We start from the raw sequence: 19,764 nt of genomic DNA, 5'->3' as shown, positions 1-19,764 counted from the left end.
CCTCTTCAATAAATGGTGTTGGGAAAACTGGACAGCTACATGCAATAGAATCAAGCTGGAATACTTTCTCACACCATATACAAAAAAAAAAACAACCCTCAAAATAGATTAAAGACTTAAATATGAGACCTGAAACCATAAAACTGCTACAAGAAAACATAGGCAGTATGCTCTTTGACATCAGTCTTAGCAATATTTTTTTGGTTATGTCTCCTCAGGCAAGTGAGGTAAAAGCAAAAATAAACAAATGGGACTACATTGAACTAAAAAGCTTTTGCACCGTGAGCTAAACTATCAACAAAAGAAAACAGCCTACTGAATGGGAGAAAACATTTGCAAATGGTATATCCAATAAGGGGTTAATATACAAAATATACAAATAACTCATTCAACTCAACATCAAAACAAACAACTTGATTAAAAAGTAGACAGAGGATCTGAATAGACATTTTTCCAAAGAAGGCATACAGATAGTCAACAGGCACATTAAAAGATGCTGAACATCACTAGTGGTCAGGGATATGCAAATCAAAACCGCAAAGAGATACCAGCTCACACCTGTCAGGATGGCTGTTATCAAAGACAACAAGAAAAAAACCCCAAAAAACAAATAACCAGTGTTGGCTAGGATGTAGAGAAAAGGGAACCCTCCTGCACAGATGATGGGAATGTAAACTATTGTCGTTGCTATGGAAAATAGTATGGCAGTCTCTCCAAAAATTAAAAATAGAACTAACAGACAATCCAGCAAATCTACTCCTGGGTATTTATCTGAAGAAAATGAAAACAGTAGTTTGAAAAGATATATGCACCCTTATGTTCATTGCAGCATTATTTATAATAGCCAACATATGGAAGCAGCCTAAGTGACTGTCAATGGATGAATGGATAAGAAGGTGTGGTATATACATACACAATGGAATATTACTCAGCCATAAAAATATTCTTGCTGTTGGTGACACCGTGGATGGACCTAGAGGGTATTATGCTAAGAAAAATGTCAGGTAAAGAAAGATAAATACCATTGAATGTAAATGAATAAGGAAATATAAACAGATTCATAGATACAGAGAACAAACTGGCAGTTTCCAGAAAGGAGAGGGTGAAGGGATGAGTGAAATAGGAAGAGAGGTTAAGAAGTACAGTCTTCCAGTTATAAGTCATGGGGTTGTAATGTGCATCATAGGGAATATAGTCGATAACACTAATAAATTTGTATGGTGTTAGGTGGTAATGACTTACTGTGGTGATCGTTTTGTAATACATAAAAATATTGAATCACTATGTCATACAGCTGAAACTAATATAATATTGTAAGTCAATTATACTTCAATAAAAATACTTTATTGCTAAAAACTATTCATCATCTGATCTGAGTCTTCAGAGAGTTACAATCTTTTTGCTGGTGGAGGATTTTGCCTCAGTGTCAATGGCTGCTGACTCATCAGGGTAGTATTTGCTGCAGGTTGGGGTGGCCGTGCCAATTTCTTAACATAAGATCATAATGAAGTTCGCTGCATCAACTGACTCTTCCTTTCATGAATGATTTCCCTGTAGCATGCAAGGATGTTTGATAGCATTTTACCCACAGTAAAACTTCTTTCAAAATTGGAGTCAATCCTCTCAAACCCTGCAGCTGCTCTATCAACTAATAAGTTTATGTAATATTTGAAATCCTGTTGTCATTTTAATAATCTTTACAGCATCTTCACCAGGAGTAGATTCCATCTCAAGAAACCACTCTCTTTGCTCATTCGTAAGAAGCATCTCCTCATCCATTAAAGTTTTATCATGAGACTGCAGCAATTCAGTCACATCTTCAGGCTTCACTCCTAATTCTTGTTCTCTTGCAGTTTCTACCACATCTGCAGTTACTTCCTCCATTGAAGTCTTAAACTCCTCAAAAGTCATTCATGAGGATTGAAATCAACTTCTTCGAAACTCTTGTTAATGTTAATATTTTGACCTCTTCCCATGAATCATAAATGTTCTTAGTGGCATCTAGAATGGTGAATCCTTTCCTGAAGGTTTTCAATTGACTGCCCAGATGCATCAGAGGAATCATAGTCTATGACAGCTTAGCCTTACAAATGTATTTCTTAAATCTTAATACTTGAAAGTCAAAATGACTCCTTGATCCATGGGCTGCAGAATGAATATTGTGTTAGCAGGCATGAAATCAACATGAATCTTGTACATCTCTATCGGAGCTCATGGGTGATCAGGTGCTTCTCAGTAATATCTTGAAAATACTTTTTATTTTTTCTGAATAGTATCAACAGTGGACTTAAAATATTCAGTAAACCATGTTGTAAGCAGATGGACTGTCATCCAGGATTTTTTTTTCCATTTTTAGAGCATAGACAGAGTAGATTTAGCATAATTCTTTAGGGCCCTAGGATTTTAAGAATGTTAAGTGAGCATTGGCTTCAACTTGAAGTCACCAGCTGCATTAGTTCCTAATATGAGAGGCAGCCTGTCCTTTGGTGCTTTGAAGCCAGGCATTGACTGCTCTTTACCTATGAAAGTCCTAGATGGCATCTTCTTCCAATATGAGGCTGTTTCTCTAAATTGAAAATCTGTTGTTTAGTATAGCTACCTTTATTAATTATCTTAGCTAGATCTTCTGAATAACTTGATGCAGTTTCTGCATCAACACTTGCTTCTTCACCTTACACTTTTCTTTAAATTTTTTTTTTTTTTTTCCAGCACGTGGGCCTCCCACTGCCGTGGCCCCTCCCGCCACGGAGCATAGGCTCCAGACGCGCAGGCCCAGCGGCCATGGCTCAGGGTCCAGCCGCTCCGCGGCGTGTGGGATTCTCTCGGACCGGGGCACGAACCCGTGTCCCCTGCATCGGCAGGCGGACTCCCAACCACTGCGCCACCAGGGAAGCCCCACCTTACACTTTTATATTTTGGAGACAGCTTCTTTCCCTAAACCGCATGAACCAATTTCTGCTAGCCTTAAACTTTTCTTCTGCAGTTTACTCATCTCTCTCGGCTTTCATAGCATTGAAGAGAGTTAGGGACTTGCTCTGGATTAGGCTTTGGCTTAAGCAAATGTTGTGGCTGGTTTAGTCTTCTGTCCAGACCACTGAAACTCTCTACATCAGCAATAAGTCTGTTTCGCTTTCTCATTTGTGTGTTCACTGCATTAGCACTTTAAATTTTCTTCAAGGGCTTTTCCTTGGCATTCACAACTTGGCTGATTGTTTGGCGCAAGAGCCCTAGCTTTTGGACTGTCTCAGCGTTCAGGGTGTCTTCCTCACTAAGCTTAATTGTTTCTAGGCTTTGATTTAAAGTGAGATAACATGCGACTCTTCCTTTCACTTGAACACTTATAGGCCACTGTAAGGTTATTAATTGGCATAATTTCAATATTGTTGTGTCATGGAAAAAGGAGGCCTGAGGAGAGGAATAGAAAGGCTGGTTGGTGGAGCAGTCGGAACACACACATTTATCGATTGTTTTCCTTTTTACTTGGGCACTGTTCATGGAGCTCCCAAACAATTACAATAGTAACATCAAAGATCACTGATCACAGATCACCACAATATAATAATAATGAAAAAGTTTGAAATATTGTGAATTATCAAAATGTGACATGGAGACATGAAGTGAGCAAATGCTTTGGAACAAAGGCAATTATAGACTTATTCATTGCAGGGTTGCCAGAAACTTTGAATTGGTACAAAATCTGTGAGCACAGTTACGTGCATCGCAATAAAATGAGGTATGGCTGTAAATGTATAATAATGTAAACGTATAATGTGTATAAGTATATATGCATATATATATATATATATATATACACAGTGTGTATTTTTAATTCTGTAATTTATCCTGGGTTCCTTCCTGCTCTCAAATTAATGATCAGTTGTACCAGCACCATTCATTGAATAGTCCAGCCTTTCTCAATTGATTTTTTTTTTTTTTTTGGCTGCGTTGAGTCTTCGTTGCTGTGCGCAGGCTTTCTGTCTAGTTGTGGCGAGCAGGGGCTACTCTTCGTTGTGGTTCTCAGGCTTCTCACTGCAGTGGCTTCTCTTGTTGTGGAGCACGGGCTCTAGGCGCACGGGCTTCAGTAGTTGTGGCACGCAGGCTCAGTAGTTGTGGCTTGCGGGCTATAGAGTGCAGGCTCAGTAGCTGTGGCATATGGGCTTAGTTGCGCCATGGCATGTGGGATCTTCCCAGACTAGGGCTTGAACCCATGTCCCCTGCATTGGCAGGTGGATTCTTAACCACTGCGCCACCAGACAAGTCCCTCTCTATTGATTTTAAATGTTACATTTGCATACATTTCCCTGTTGAACTTAAAAAAAATTGTGGTTAAATACACATTTAATATAGGAACAATTTTAAAGTATACCACCACTCTACTTTCTATCTCTTGATTTTGACTACTTTACCTCACTTAAATGGGATCATATCAGTATTTGTCTTTTTGTGACTGGCTGTTTTACTTAGCATAATGTCCTCAAGGTTTATCCACTTTATAGCATGTTTTAGAATTTCCTTCCTTTTTACAGCTGAGTAATATTCCATTGTATCTGTGTACCACATTTTGTTATCCATTCATCCACTGATGGATTCTTGGGTGGTTTCCACCTTTTGGGTCTTGTGAATAATGCTTCTGTGAATATGGATGTGCAAATACCTCTTTGAGATCCTACTTTAAGTTCTTCGGATAAATACACAGTAGTGAAATTTCTGGATGATATGGAAATTCTAGTTTTAATTTTTCAAGGAACCACCAGACTGTTTTCTATAGTTCCCCACATCATTCATTTCCACCAGCAATGCACAAGTGTTCCAATTTCTCCACATCCTCATCAACACTTGTTATTTTCTGTTTTTTTTTTTTTTTGATAGTAGCTACTCTAATGGGCTTCAGGTGACATTTCATTATAATGTTAATTTGCATTTCTCTGACAATTAAGTGATGTTGAGCATATTTTCATATGCTTGTTGGTCATTTGTATATCTTCTTTGAAGAATGTCTATTCAAGTCCTGTATCCATTTTAAACATTTGATTATTTTATTGTTATCTTTTTTTTTCTTTTTAGTTTTAACATCTTTATTGGACTACAATTGCTTTAAAATGGTGTGTTAGTTTCTGCTGTATAACAAAGTGAATCAGCTGTACGTATTCATATATCCCCATATCTCCTCCCTCTGCGTCTCCCTCCCACCCCTCTAGGTGGTCACAGAGCACCAAGCTGATCACCCTGTGCTGTGCGGCTGCTTCCCACTAGCAAAATATTTTATATTTGGTAGTGTATATATGTCCATGCCATTCTCTCACTTCATCCTAGCTTACCCTTTTCCTCCCGACGTCCTGTAGTCCATTCTCTACATCTGCATCTTTATTCCTGTCCTGCCCCTAGGATCTTCAGAACCTTTTCTTTTTTGTTGTTTTTAGATTCCATATATATGTGTTAGCATACGGTATTTGTTTTTCTGTTTCTGACTTACTTCACTCTGTATAATAGACTCTAGGTCCATCCACCTCACTACAGATAACACAGTTTCATTTCTTTTTATGGCTGAGTAATATTCCATTGTATATATGTGCCACATCTTCTTTATCTGTTCATCTGTTGATGGACACTTAGGTTGCTTCCATGTCCTGGCCATTGTAAATAGAGCTGCAATGAACATTATGCTACATGACTCTTTTTGAGTTATGGTTTTTTCAGGGTATATGCCCAGTAGTGGGATTGCTGGGTCATATGATACTCCTATTTTTAGTTTTTATAGGAACCTCCATACTGTTCTCCATAGTGGCTGTATCAATTTACATTCCCACCAACAATGCAAGAGGGATCCCTTTTCTCCACACCCTCTCCAGCATTTATTGTTTGTAGATTTTTTGATGATGGCCATTCTGACTGGTGTGAGGTGATACTTCATTGTAGTTTTGATTTGCATTTCTCTAATGATTAGTGATGTTGAGCATCCTTTCAAGTGTTTGTTGCAATCTGTATATCTTCTTTGGAGAAATGTCTATTTAGGTCTTCTGCCCATTTTTTTTTTTTTTTTGCGGTACGCGGGCCTCTCACCACTGTGGCCTCTCCCGTTGCGGAGCAGACTCAGCGCAGGCTCAGCGGCCATGGCTCACGGGCCCAGCTGCTCCGCAGCATGTGGGATCCTCCCAGACTGGGGCACGAACCCATGTCCCCTACATTGGCAGGCGGACTCTCAACCACTGCGCCAGCAGGGAAGCCCTCTGCCCATTTTTTGATTGGGTTGTTTGCTTTTTTGATATTGAGCTGCATGAGCTGCTTGTATATTTTGGAGATAAATCCTTTGTCAGTTGCTTCGTTTGAAAATATTTTCTCCCATTCTGAGGGTTGTCTTTTCGTCTTGTTTATGGTTTCCTTTGCTGTGCAAAAGCTTTTAAGTTTCATTAGGTCCCATTTGTTTACTTTTGTTTTTATTTCCATTTCTTTAGGAGGTGGGTCAAAAAGGATCTTGCTGTGATTTATGTCATAGAGTGTTCCACCTATGTTTTCCTCTAAGAGTTTTATAGTGTCTGGCCTTACATTTAGGTCTTAATCCATTTTGAGTTTATTTTTGTGTATGGTGTTACAGAGTATTCTAATTTCATTCTTTATATGTAGCTGTCCAGTTTTCCCAGCACCACTTATTGAAGAAACTGAGTTTTCTTCATTGTATATTCTTGCCTCCTTTGTCATAGATTAGGTGACCATATGTGCATGAGTTTATCTCTGGGCTTTCTGTCCTGTTCCATTGATCTATATTTCTGTTTTTGTGCCAGTATCATACTGTTTTTTGGTTTTTGTTTTCAAATTGAAGCTTCTTTTATTTTTTATTATCACATCCCACTAAAAATATAAATAGTTCCCTGTGCTATATACTACATCCTTGTTTCTTATCTATTTTTTTTTACATCTTTATTGGAGTATAATTGCCTTACAATGGTCTGTTAGTTTCTGCTTTATAACAGAGTGAATCAGTTATACATATGTTCCCATATCTCTACCCTCTTGCGTCTCCCTCCCTCCCACCCTCCCTATCCCACCCCTCTAGGTGGTCACAAAGCACCGAGCTGATCACCCTGTGCTATGTGGCTGCTTCCCACTAGCTATCTATTTTACGTTTGGTAGTGTATATATGTCCATGCCACTCTCTCACTGTGTCACAGCTTACCCTTCCCCCTCCCCATGTCCTCACGTCCATTCTCTAGTAGGTCTGTGTCTTTATTCCTGTCTGACCCTTAGGTTCTTCATGACATTTTTTTTTCTTAAATTCCATATATATGTTTTAGCATACGGTATTTGTCTTTCTCTTTCTGACTTACTTCACTCTGTATGACAGACTCTAGGTCCATCCACCTCATTACAAATAGCTCAATTTCGTTTATTTTTATGGCTGAGTAATATTCCATTGTATATATGTGCCACATCTTCTTTATCCATTAATCCGACGATGGACACTTAGATTGTTTCCGTCTCCTGGCTATTGTAAATAGAGCTGCAATGAACATTTTGGTACATGACTCTTTTTGAATTATGGTTTTCTCAGGGTATATGCCCAGTAGTGGGATTTCTGGGTCATATGGTAGCTCTGTTTGTAGTTTTTTAAAGAACCTCCATACTGTTCTACATAGTGGCTGTACCAATTCACATTCCCACCAGCAGTGTAAGAGTGTTCCCTTTTCTCCACACCCTCTCCAGCATTTATTGTTTCTAGATTTTTTGATCATGGCCGTTCTGACTGGTGTGAGATGATATCTCATTGTAGTTTTGATTTGCATTTTGATTTGCATTGATGTTGAGCATTCTTTCATGTGTTTGTTTGCAGTCTGTGTATCTTCTTTGGAGAAATGTTTATGTAGGTCTTCTGCCCATTTTTGGATTGGGTTGTTTGTTTTTTTGTTATTGAGCTGCATGAGCTGCTTGTAAAATTGGAGATTAATCCTTTGTCAGTTGCTTCATTTGCAAATATTTTCTCCTGTTCTGAGGGTTGTCTTTTGGTCTTCTTTATGGTTTCCTTTGCTATGCAAAAGCTTTGAAGTTTCATTAGGTCCCATTTGTTTATTTTTGTTATTATTTCCATTTCTCTAGGAGGTGGGTCAAAAAGGATCTTGCTGTGATTTATGTCATAGAGTGTTCTGCCTGTGTTTTCCTCTAAGAGTTTGATAGTTTCTGGCCTTACATTTACGTCTTTAATCCATTTTGAGCTTATTTTTGTATATGGTGTTAGAGAGTGATCTAATCTCATACTTTTACGTGTACCTGTCCAGTTTTCCCAGCACCACTTATTGAAGAGGCTGTCCTTTCTCCACTGTACATTCCTGCCTCCTTTATCAAAGATAAGGTGACCATATGTGCATGGGTTTATCTCTGGGCTTTCTATCCTGTTCCATTGATCTGTATTTCTGTTTTTGTGCCAGTACCATACTGTCTTGATTACTGTAGCTTTGTAGTATAGTGTAAAGTCAGGGAGCCTGATTCCTCCATTTCCGTTTTTCATTTCAAGATTGCTTTGGCTATTCGGGGTCTTTTGTGTTTCCATACAAATTGTGAAATTTTTTGTTCTAGTTCTGTGAAATATGCCAGTGGTAGTTTGATAGGGATTGCACTGAATCTGTAGATTGCTTTGGGTAGTAGAGTCATTTTCACACTGTTGATTCTTCCAATCCAAGAACATGGTATATCTCTCCATCTGTTTGTATCATCTTTAATTTCTTTTGTGAGTGTCTTAAAATTTTCTGCATACAGGTGTTTTGTCTCCTTAGGTAGGTTTATTCCTAGATATTTTATTCTTTTTGTTGCAATGGCAAATGGGAGTGTTTTCTTGATTTCACTTTCAGACTTTTCATCATTACTATATAGGAAGGCCAGAGATTTCTGTGCATTAATTTTGTATCCTTCTACTTTACCAAATTCATTGATTAGCTCTAGTAGTTTTCTGGTAGCATCTTCAGGATTCTCTATGAATAGTATCATGTCATCTGCAAACAGTGACAGCTTTACTTCTTCTTTTCTGATTTGGATTCCTTTTATTTCCTTTTCTTCTCTGATTGCTGTGGCTAAAACTTCCAAAACTATGTTGAATAAGAGTGGTGAGAGTGGGCAACCTTGTCTTTTTCCTGATCTTAGTGGAAATGCTTTCAGTTTTTCACCATTGAGGACGATGTTGGCTGTGGGTTTGTCATATATGGCCTTTATTATGTTGAGGAAAGTTCCCTCTATGCCTACTTTCTGGAGGGTTTTTATCATAAATGGGTGTTGAATTTTGTCAAAAGCTTTCTCTGCATTGATTGAGATGACCATGTGGATTTTCTCCTTCAGTTTGTTAATGTGGTGTATCACATTGACTAATTTGCGTATATTGAAGAATCCTTGCATTCCTGGGATAAATCTCACTTGATCATGGTGTATGATCCTTTTAATGTGCTGTTGGATTCTGTTTGCTAGTATTTTGTTGAGGATTTTTGCATCTATGTTCATCAGTGATATTGTCCTGTAGTTTTTTTCTTTGTGACATCCTTGTCTGGTTTTGGTATCAGGGTGATGGTGTCCTTGGAGAATGAGTTTGGGAGTGTTGCTCCCTCTGCTATATTTTGGAAGAGTTTGAGAAGGATAGGTGTTAGCTCTTCTCTAAACGTTTGATATAGAATTCGCCTGTGAAGCCATCTGGTCCTGGGCTTTTGTTTGTTGGAAGATTTGTAATCACAGTTTCAGTTTCAGTGCTTGTGATTGGTCTGTTCATATTTTCTATTTCTCCATGATTCAGTTTTGGCAGTTTGTGCCTTTCTAAGAATTTGTCCATTTCTTCCAGGTTGTCCATTTTATTGGCATAGAGTTGCTTGTAGTAATCTCTCATGATCTGTTGTATTTCTGCAGTGTCAGTTGTTTCTTCTCCTTTTCCATTTCTAATTCTATTGATTTGAGTCTTCTCCCTGTTTCTTGATGAGTCTGGCTAATGGTTTATCAATTTTGTTTATCTTCTCAAAGAACTAGCTTTTAGTTTTATTGATCTTTGCTATCATGTCCTTCATTTCTTTTTCATTTATTTCTGATCTTTATGATTACTTTCCTTCCGCTAACTTTGGGGTTTTTTTGTTCTTCTTTCTCTAATTGCTTTAGGTACAAGGTTAGGTTGTTTATTCGAGATGTTTCCTGTTTCTCAAGGTAGGATTGTATTGCTATAAACTTCCCTCTTAGAACTTCTTTTACTGCATCCCATAGGTTTTGGGTCGTCATGTCTCCATTGTCATTTGTTTCTAGGTATTTTTTGAATTCCTCTTTGATTTCTTCAGTGATCAGTTCGTTTTTAAGTAGTGTATTTTTTAGCCTCCATGTGTTTGTATTTTTTACAGATCTTTTCCTGTAATTGATATCTAGTCTCATAGAGTTGTGGTCAGAAAAGATACTTGATACAATTTCAATTTTCTTAAATTTACCAAGGCTTGATTTGTGACCCAAGATATGATCTATCCTGGAGAATGTTCCGTAAGAACTTGAGGAAAATGTGTATTCTGTTGTTTTTGTATGAAATGTCCTATAAATATTAATTAAGTCCATCTTGTTTAATGTATCATTTAAGGCTCTTGTTTCCTTATTTATTTTCATTTTGGATGATCTGTCCATTGGTGAAAGTGGGGTGTTAAAGTCCCCTACTATGAATGTGTTCCTGCTGATTTACCCTTTTATGGCTGTTAGTATTTACCTTATGTATTGAGGTGATCCTATGTTGGGTGCATAAATATTTACAATGGTTTCATGTTCTTCTTGGATCGATCCCTTGATCATTATGTAGTGTCCTTCTTTGTCTCTTGTAATAGTCTTTATTTTAAGGTCTATTTTGTCTGATATGGGAATTGCTTCTCCAGCTTTCTTTTGGTTTCCATTTGCATGGAATATCTTTTTCCATCCCCTCACTTTCAGTCTGTATGTGTCTCTATGTCTGAAGTGGGTCTCTTGTAGGCAGCATATATATGGGTCTTGTTTTTGTATCCATTCAGCCAGTCTGTGTCTTTTGGTGGGAGCATTTATTCCATTGACATTTAAGGTAATTATCGATATGTATGTTCCTATTCCCATTTTCTAAATTGTTTTGGGTTCGTTATTATAGGTCTTTTCCTTCTTCTGTGTTTCTTGCCTAGAGAAGATCCTTTACCATTTGTTGTAAAGCTGGTTTGGTGGTGCTGAAGTCTTTCAGCTTTTGCTTGTTTGTAAAGGTTTTAATATCTCCATCAAACCTGAATGAGATCCTTGCTGGGTACAGTAATTTTTCTCCTTCATCACTTTAAATATGTCCTGCCAGTCCCTTCTGGCTTGCAGAGTTTCTGCTGGAAGATCTGCTGTTAACCTTATTGGGATTCCCTTGTGTGTTATTTGTTGTTTCTCCCTTGCTGCTTTTAATATGTTTTCTTTGTATTTAATTTTTGACAGTTTGATTAATATGTGTCTTGGCGTGTTTCTCCTTGGATTTATCCTGTATGGGACTCTGTGCTTCCTGGACTTAAGATTAACTATTCCCTTTCCCATATTAGGGAAGTTTTCAATTATAATCTCTTCAAATATTTTCTCAATCCCTTTCTTTTTCTCTTCTTCTGGAACCCCTATAATTCGAGTGTTGATGTGTTTAATGTTGTCCCAGAAGTCTCTGTCCTCAGTTCTTTTCATTCTTTATTCTTTATTCTGCTCTGCAGCAGTTATTTCCACTGTTTTATCTCTAGGTCACTTATCCATTCTTCTGCCTCAGTTTTTCTGCTATTGATCCCTTCTAGAGTATTTTTAATTTCATTTATTGTGTTTTTCATCATTGCTTGTTTCATCTTTAGTTCTTCTAGGTCCTTGTTAAATGTTTCTTGCATTTTCTCTATTCTATTTCCAAGATTTTGGATCATCTTTACTATCATTATTCTGAATTCATTTTCAGGTAGACTGCCTATTTCCTCTTCATTTGTTAGGTCTGGTGCATTTTTATCTTGCTCCTTTATCTGCTGTGTGTTTTTCTGTCTTCTCATTTTGCTTATCTTACTGTGTTTGGGGTCTCCTTTTTGCAGGCTGCAGGTTCGTAGTTCCCATTGTTTTTGGTGTCTGTCCCCAGTGGCTAAAGTTGGTTCAGTGGGTTGTGTAGGCTTCCTGGTGGAGGGGTCTAGTGCCTGTGGTCTGGTGGATGAGGCTGGATCTTGTCTTTCTGGTGAGCAGGTCCACGTTTTGTGTTGTGTTCTGGGGTGCCTGTGGACTTACTATGATTTTAGGCAGCCTTCCTGCTAATGGGTGGTGTTGTGTTCCTGTCTTGCTAGTTGTTTGGCATAGGGTGTCCAGCACTGTAGGTTGCTCGTCGTTGAGTGAAGCTGGGTGTTGCTGTTGAGATGGAGATCTCTGGGAAATTTTCGCCATTTGATATTACGTGGAGCTGGGAGGTCTCTTGTGGACCAATGTCCTGTAGTTGGCTCTCCCACCTCAGAGGCAGAGCACTGACTCCTGGCTGAAGCACTAAGAGGCTTTCATCCACACGGCTCAGAATAAAAGGGAGGAAAAGTAGAAAGAAAGAGAGAGAAAGAGAGAGAGGGAGGGAGGGAGGAAAGAAAGAAAGAAAGAGGATAAAATAAAATAAAGTAAGGTAAAATAAAATAAAGTTATTAAAATAAAAAGATAATTATTAAGAAAAAAAATTTTTTAAAAAGAAAAAAAAAAAAAAAAAACCAGACAGGTAGAACCGTAGAACCAATGGTGAAAGCAAAGATATACAGACAAAATCTCACACAGAAGCATACACATACACACTCATAAAAAGGGGAAAACGGGAAAAAATAATAAATCTTGCTTTCAAAGTCCACTTCCTCAATTTGGGATGATTCGTTGTCTATTCAGGTATTCTACAGTTGCAGGGTACATTAGGTTGATTGTGGAGATTTAATCCGCCGCTCCTGAGGCTGCTGGGAGAGATTTCCCTTTCTCTTCTTTGCTCGCACAGCTCCCGGGGTTCAGCTTTGGATTTGGCCCTGCGTCTGCGTGTAGGTCGCCAGAGGGCATCTGTTCTTCGCTCAGACAGGATGGGGTTAAAGGAGCCGCTTATTTGGGCGCTCTGGTTCACTCAGGGTGGGGGGAGGGAGGGTCACGGAGTGCAGGGTGAGCCTGCGGCGGCAGAGGCTGGCATGATGTTGCACCAGCCTGAGGCGCGCCATGCGTTCTCCTGGGGAAGTTGTCCCTGCATCCTGGGACCCTGGCAGTGGCAGGCTGCACAGGTTCCCCGGAAGGGAGGTGTGGATAGTAACCTGTGCTCGCACACAGGCTTCTTGGTGGCAGCAGCAGCAGCCTTAGCGTCTCATGCCCATCTCTAGGGTCCGCGCTTGTTAGCCATGGCTCGCGCCTTTAGGCAGTGCTCTTAATCTCCTCTCCTGGAGCTCTTTTAGGCAGTGCTCTTAATCCCCTCTCCTCGCGCTCCAGAAAACAAAGAGGGAAGAAAAAGTCTCTTAGGCAGGTCCCGACCTTTTCCGGGACTCTCTCCCAGCTAGCTGTGGTGCACTAACCCCTTCAGGCTGTGTTCACGCCGCCAGTCCTCTCCCTGCGCTCTGACTGAAGCCCGAGCCTCAGCTCCCAGCCTCGCCTGCCCCGGCGGTTGAGCAGACAAGCCTCTCGGGCTGTTGAGTGCTGGTTGACACCGATCCTCTGTGCGGAAATTTCTCCGCTTTGCCCTCTGCACCCCTGTTGCTGCACTCTCCTCCGCGGCTCCGAAGCCACCCCGCTCCGCCACCCGCAGTCTCTGCCCGCGAAGGGGCTTCTAGTGTGTGCAAACCTTTCATCCTTCACGGCTCCCTCCCACTGGTGCAGGTCCGGTCCCTATCCTTTTGTCTCTGTTTTTTCTTTTTTCTTTTGCCCTACCCAGATATGTGGGGAGTTTCTTGCCTTTTGGGAGGTCTGAGGTCTTCTGCCAGCATTCAGTAGGTATTCTGTAGGAGTTGTTCCATGTTTAGATGTATTTCTGATGTATCTGTTACTGTTTGAGGGTCTCCTGCTGCTACTGTTGGGGGGCAGCAGTGGCTCACCATGGAGACAAGGGCACTGGCAGCAGAAGTTCTGGGAAGTACTCCTTGGTGAGCCCTCCACGAGTCTGCCATTAGCCCTACCAAAGGGCTTGTAGGCTCTCGCTTATCTATTAACATACTGTTTTGATGACTATAGCTTTGTAGTATAGTCTGAAGTCTGGGAGCTTCATTCCTTCAGCTCCATTTTTCTTTCTCACGATTGCTTTGGCTATTTGGGGTCTTTTGTGTTTCCATGCAAATTAAAAATTTTTTTTGCTCTAATTCTGTGAAAAAATTCCATTGGTAATTTGGTAGGAATTGTATTCAATCTGTAGATGGCTTTGGGTAGTATAGTCATTTTGAGCATATTGATTCTTCTGATCAAAGAACAATGTATCACCTCATACTGGTCAGAATGGCCATTATCAAAAAATCTACGAACCATAAGTGCTAGAGAGGGTGTGGGGAAAAAGGAACTCTCCTACACTGTTGGTAGGAATGTAAATTGGTACAGCCACTAAGGAGAACAGTATGGAGGTTGCTTTAAAAACTAAAAGTAGAGCTACCATATGATCCTGTAATCCTACTCCTGGATATACATTGGGAGAAAACCATAATTTGAAATGATACATGCACCCTAGTGTTCATTGCAGCACTATTGACAATAACCAGGAGATGGAAGCAATCTATATGTCCATTGACAGAGGAATGGATAAAGAAGATGTGATACATATATACAATGGAATATCACTCAGCCATAAAAAAGAATGAAATATTGCCATTTGCAGCAATATGGATGGACCTAGAGATTGTCATACTGAGTGAAGTCAGTCAGACAGAGAAGGACAAATACCATATGATATCACTTATATGTGGAATCTAAAAAAATGGTACAAATGAACTTATTTACAAAACAGAGATAGAGTCACAGATGTAGAAAACAAACTTACGGTTACCAGGGTGGAAAGCGGGGGTGGGAGCAGGGATAAATTGGGAGATTGGGATTGACATATACACTACTGTATATAAAATAGATAACTAATAAGGACCTATTGTATAGCACAGGTAACTCTTTTCAGTACTCTGTAATGACTTATATGGGAAAATAATATAAAAAAGAGTGGATATATATATAACTGATTCACTTTGCTGTATAGCAGAAACTAACACAACATTGTATATCAAGTATACTTTAATAAAAATTTTTAAAAAGTTTATGTCTAGGTGTGGGGTTTTAAAAATGTGTCATGGTGCACATAAATCATCCCATTTGATATCAAGATTTTGTCCTTCAGTTTCGGAAAATAGTTTTCAATTTTTTTCTTTGATTTATTTCTTCCTTCACTTTTATGCTTCTCTTTTTACCTGAGTATTTACTAATTTGGTGTTGAAGTATCTGCATTCATCATTTTTGTCTTTCATTTTTCCTCTCTTTGGTTTTTCATTCTCTACTTTATTTTCCCATTCTTTATTGATTTTTATATTTTAGTATCACATTACTTCCTAAGAGTTTTTTTTTTCTTATTTTGAGTGTTTTCTTCTGAAAACATCCTGTTCTGTACTTTTTAAAAAATAAATTTATTTATTTATTTATTTATTGCTGTCTTGGATCTTCATTGCTGTGTGCTGGCTTTCTCTAGTTGCGGTGAGCCAGGGCTACTCTTTGTTGTGGTGCACGGGCTTCTCTTGTTGCAGAGCATGGGCTCTAGGTGCTCGGGCTTCAGTAGTTGTGGCTCTTGGGCTCTAGAGTGCAGGCTCAGTAGATGTGGTGCATGGGCTTAATTGCTCCGCAGCATGTGGGATCTTCCCGGATCAGGGCTTGAACCCATGTCCCCTGCATTGGCAGGCAGATTCTTAACCAGTGTGCCACCAGGGAAGTCCCCTGTTCCGTACTTTTTGGCTATAGATATTTACTTGTACGAGCTGTTGTAAGAATGTATTTCAAATCTCATGAGTCATATTGCAGAAAGAATGCTTTTATGCTTAGCAGAGAAGGTAAAGTTGGTAGGCTTCTGGTCAATCAGCTTATAAAGGGAGTAACCATTTGGCTGAGTTAGAGGTGACAAGTGCATGACCACAGAATATTTTTTGACAGAGTGGAACACGTTGCAAGTTTTGAGTTTTTAGTGAGTTTTTAGCTAATTTTTTCAGGATCTTAATTCATTAACATGGTGTTTGAGAATTACCTACAATATGGCTCATGTTACTCTCCCCTCTGTCATGCTGAAAACTAGAGTAATTGCCAGGAACTGGAACATATATCAACTTTCCAGATTCTGAGCGTTTCCATAAGTCTTTTTCCAGTACCTGAAATGCTCTTCCTTTTTTCAAAATCTATTAACCTACCCATCCGTAGTAGGTACACAACAAATATTTCCTCTCATGCTTTTCAAACCAAAGAGACATATGGTGTCTGTATGCAAATTTGGAAAAGGAATAAATGAGAAAATAAATATTTTCTCTTGAAGACCTTCCCTGAGAAAAAAAATGATTACAACTGGAAGAATAATAATTCCCTAATTTGGATGTGTTCTAAGAAGGCATGCTTGGTGCCCTACCTCATCTCTCACAAGCAGCCTTTAAGATGAAGAAACTGAGGTGCAGAGAAGCTAATTAACTTGTTTATGGTGATATAGTTATGAACTAGCAGAGGTGAATATTCCATCTCAGGTCTATTTGGCCCTACAGCCCAGAGGTCCTCCTTTTTTTTTTAACTCTTTATCATTCAATCATGCCTTCTAAGAGTACTATTCACATGTACATCTTCAGATGTTTTTTCAAGGAAAGCGTGGAAATTGGTTGACCCAGCCCTTCCTCCCTTGGAAAAGGGCATATCTGATTGTGTCAAAGATAACTGCTGAATGTCAACTGATCATCAGTTCTATTAGGAAAAGAATTAGTGACAGTTTCTGATTATTTTAGTGTCTCCAGAAAATTCTTTTGTGGCTTATTCTGAGTTTGATCTTAGTTGCAATTAGGAATGGATTCTCTATTTACATTTAGAAATCCATTTCATATTTCTCTGTTTTTCTCTTTGTTAGTTTAATTGCATGGGTTATTCTTTCATTACTTTGCCTGCCTGATATTTCATTGTTGAATATCTGCATCTTTAATTTTAAATGTGGTTCCTTTTCATATAATCTGGAAGTATGGATAGGATTTTAAAAAATGGTAACAGCTTGGTATAATCAAAAGAGTCAGGTAGACCTAAGTTTAAATCTTAGCTTTGCAACTTAGTAGGAATATGCCTTTGGTCAATCTAATAACCTGTCTATACTTTTTTCATCATTTGTAAAAGAGGGAACTTATACTTACCTTATAGGGTGATATGGAAGTTAGAGAATGTGTTTAAAACACATAGAATAATGCCAGACCCATAGTGGCCTCTCAATAAATGGCAGCCATTATTTTTTGATCCCTTTTAAAAGTATAAACCATTATACCTTTTAAGAAGTCATCCAGTCTCTGCTTCAATATCCCCAGGGATGAAAGCATGTTCTGTAAAGTCCCTGCTCTAACAGACACAAGCTGTGGGACCTCAGAAATAAATTAGTTCGAGTCTTTATTTCATCATTTGTAACATGAGGATAATAATATTACCTACATCCTAGTGACATAGTGAGGAATAAATGACATATACTGCTTATATTAAGTACTTGTAATAGTGTATAACACTCAGTAAATGCTCAATAAATGTTAACTAGTAGTAGAAACAGTAAGAGTAGAGCACTTCCTAATAATAATAAATCCTGAGTCACCTGCTGTATTTTTTCCATAGCAAAAGTTGTTCAAATTCTTCCTTATCTGTGATAATTAATCATAATGAAGAATATAATGCAATGTGAATTACTTTTTAACTTGATTTAAAAAGTAATTTTAGGGCTCCCCTGGTGGCGCAGTGGTTGAGAGTCCACCTGCTGATGCAGGGGACGTGGGTTCGTGCCCTGGTCCGGGAAGATCCCACATGCTGCGGAGTGGCTAGGCCCGTGAGCCATGGCCGCTGAGCCTGCATGTCCGGAGCCTGTGCTATGCAACGGGAGAGGCCACAACAGTGAGAGGCCCACGTACCGCAGAAACCCCCCCGCCCCAAAACAGTAATTTTAAATTACAGTATTTCAGCCAGCAACCCACTCTAGCTACCTACCTACACTTGTAAGCCCTTAATAGATATTTGCTGAATGAATCGTCTGTGGCATGGGTCTGCAAACTCTCTCTTGTACAGGTCAAGTAGTGAATATTTTAGGCTTTGATGCCATATGATCTCTGTTGTAATTTATTTAATAAAAACCTTATTTAGGAAAATGGGCAGTAAGTTGGATTTTTGCTGAAGTTTACTGACCACTGGTCTATGGAATAAAGAAATTAGAACCCTAATACTGATAGTGAAATCCATGTCAGTATGGGTCTACTTGGAAATACTTTCAGGTGAGAAAATGTTTTATCCTGTCCAGAAAAATGGAAACTTAGAGAAAAGGCAAAAGTGTATTCCCTATAGGTAAGAAGTCTCCAAAGTGCCAGTTTCTAAACCTTTAAGCTCAAAGCACAATTTCTCAGAGATAATTTTAGATGTTCAACTTAAACACATTTTTCAGCAACTGAAACCACAGTACAGTTGGTATAGAACCACTTTGGATTTTTAGAAACTATATTCTAAATGAGAGGTATACCCTCTGTGGCATGTGAGATGGGTACTTCTTCCAAGTGTTAGTGAGCAACTAGTTGGTGCAAAACTATTAATCTATAGAAGTTAAGGCCCAGTGCAAATACTTTTTCCTTCCTAAAGTCTTACTCAGTCCTCCCCTGCTAGAAAAAATCTCCTTTTTCTTAATATTCAAATAACTTATTTTTGACATCTGTGGATCTCTCCCGTTTAATATTGTTATTTATATAGTTATCTAGTATCTATTCTTTTAGGTTGTAAGCTGCCTGAAGGCAGTGTCTGTGTTTGACAGATGTTTATGCTCCAGCATGCTCTGCCTTATGCCTTGCATGCAGCAGGCACTCAGGCCATGCTTATTGAATTCCGAATTTTTTTGTGTCCTTGTAGGGAGATAAGCTAGAATGGTATAAAAAGCATTCTCTTTGGCAATCTGAGTTCTAATTCTCTCTTGATCACTTGCTAACAATATATCCAGCCTCTCTGAATCAGCCTTGATTTGCACATCTGTAAAATGAGCATAATTCCAACACTACATTGTTTTATGAGGATTAAGTGAGTTAACAAATGTCAGGTGCCTACAGAAAACCTAGCATATAAAACATTAGCCTTTATTATGTCTAAAGGATGTTTTCAGTTTTTCTTTTTGTTTTATGCACTATTCTATGATACAAATATTCTAAAAAGGACTAATTAATAACTTAATAAGTAAATGTCAGCAATGCAAAAAAAGGCAAATGACATCTCCATTGAGTGGGAATTAATAAAATGTTATCATGTTGTTTTCTGCATCTGTCAACAATTTTTTTTTTTTTTTTTTCTGTTCGCGGGCCTTTCACTGTTGTGGCCTCTCCCATTGCGGAGCACAGGCTCCGGACGCGCAGGCTCAGCAGCCATGGCTCACGGGCCCAGCCGCTCTGCGGCATGTGGGATCTTCTCGGACCGGGGCACGAACCTGTGTCCCCTGCATCGGGAGGCAGACTCTCAACCACTGCGCCACCAGGGAAGCCCCCATCAACAAATATTTTATCCATTATACTTCTTACAGTTACCTTAGCAGTGAAGATAAAGCTCTGTTTAATTTGAATGAACTCCTAG

The 19,764-nt window shown here is 39.0% G+C and overlaps 1 protein-coding gene and 1 long non-coding RNA gene across 8 annotated transcripts in view; both read left to right on the top strand.

The window, feature by feature from the left end:
* ANKS1B (ankyrin repeat and sterile alpha motif domain containing 1B) overlaps window positions 1-19,764 on the top strand; it is a gene marked incomplete at both ends in the record, with an annotated part of 1,174,646 nt that overhangs the window by 340,356 nt on the left and 814,526 nt on the right. The window lies entirely within an intron of this gene.
* LOC309968712 lies at window positions 12,411-12,689 on the top strand. Its single transcript, XR_014326590.1, has 2 exons — window positions 12,411-12,522; window positions 12,570-12,689. It is a non-coding gene; the product is annotated as an uncharacterized lncRNA (long non-coding RNA).

The sequence above is a fragment of the Leucopleurus acutus genome, assembly GCF_964270905.1.
Source record: "Leucopleurus acutus genome assembly, chromosome: 11".
Classification (NCBI taxonomy): Eukaryota; Metazoa; Chordata; class Mammalia; order Artiodactyla; family Delphinidae; genus Leucopleurus; species Leucopleurus acutus.
Note: the sequence above shows the minus strand (reverse complement) of the source record. Positions and strands in the feature narration are given on the sequence as shown.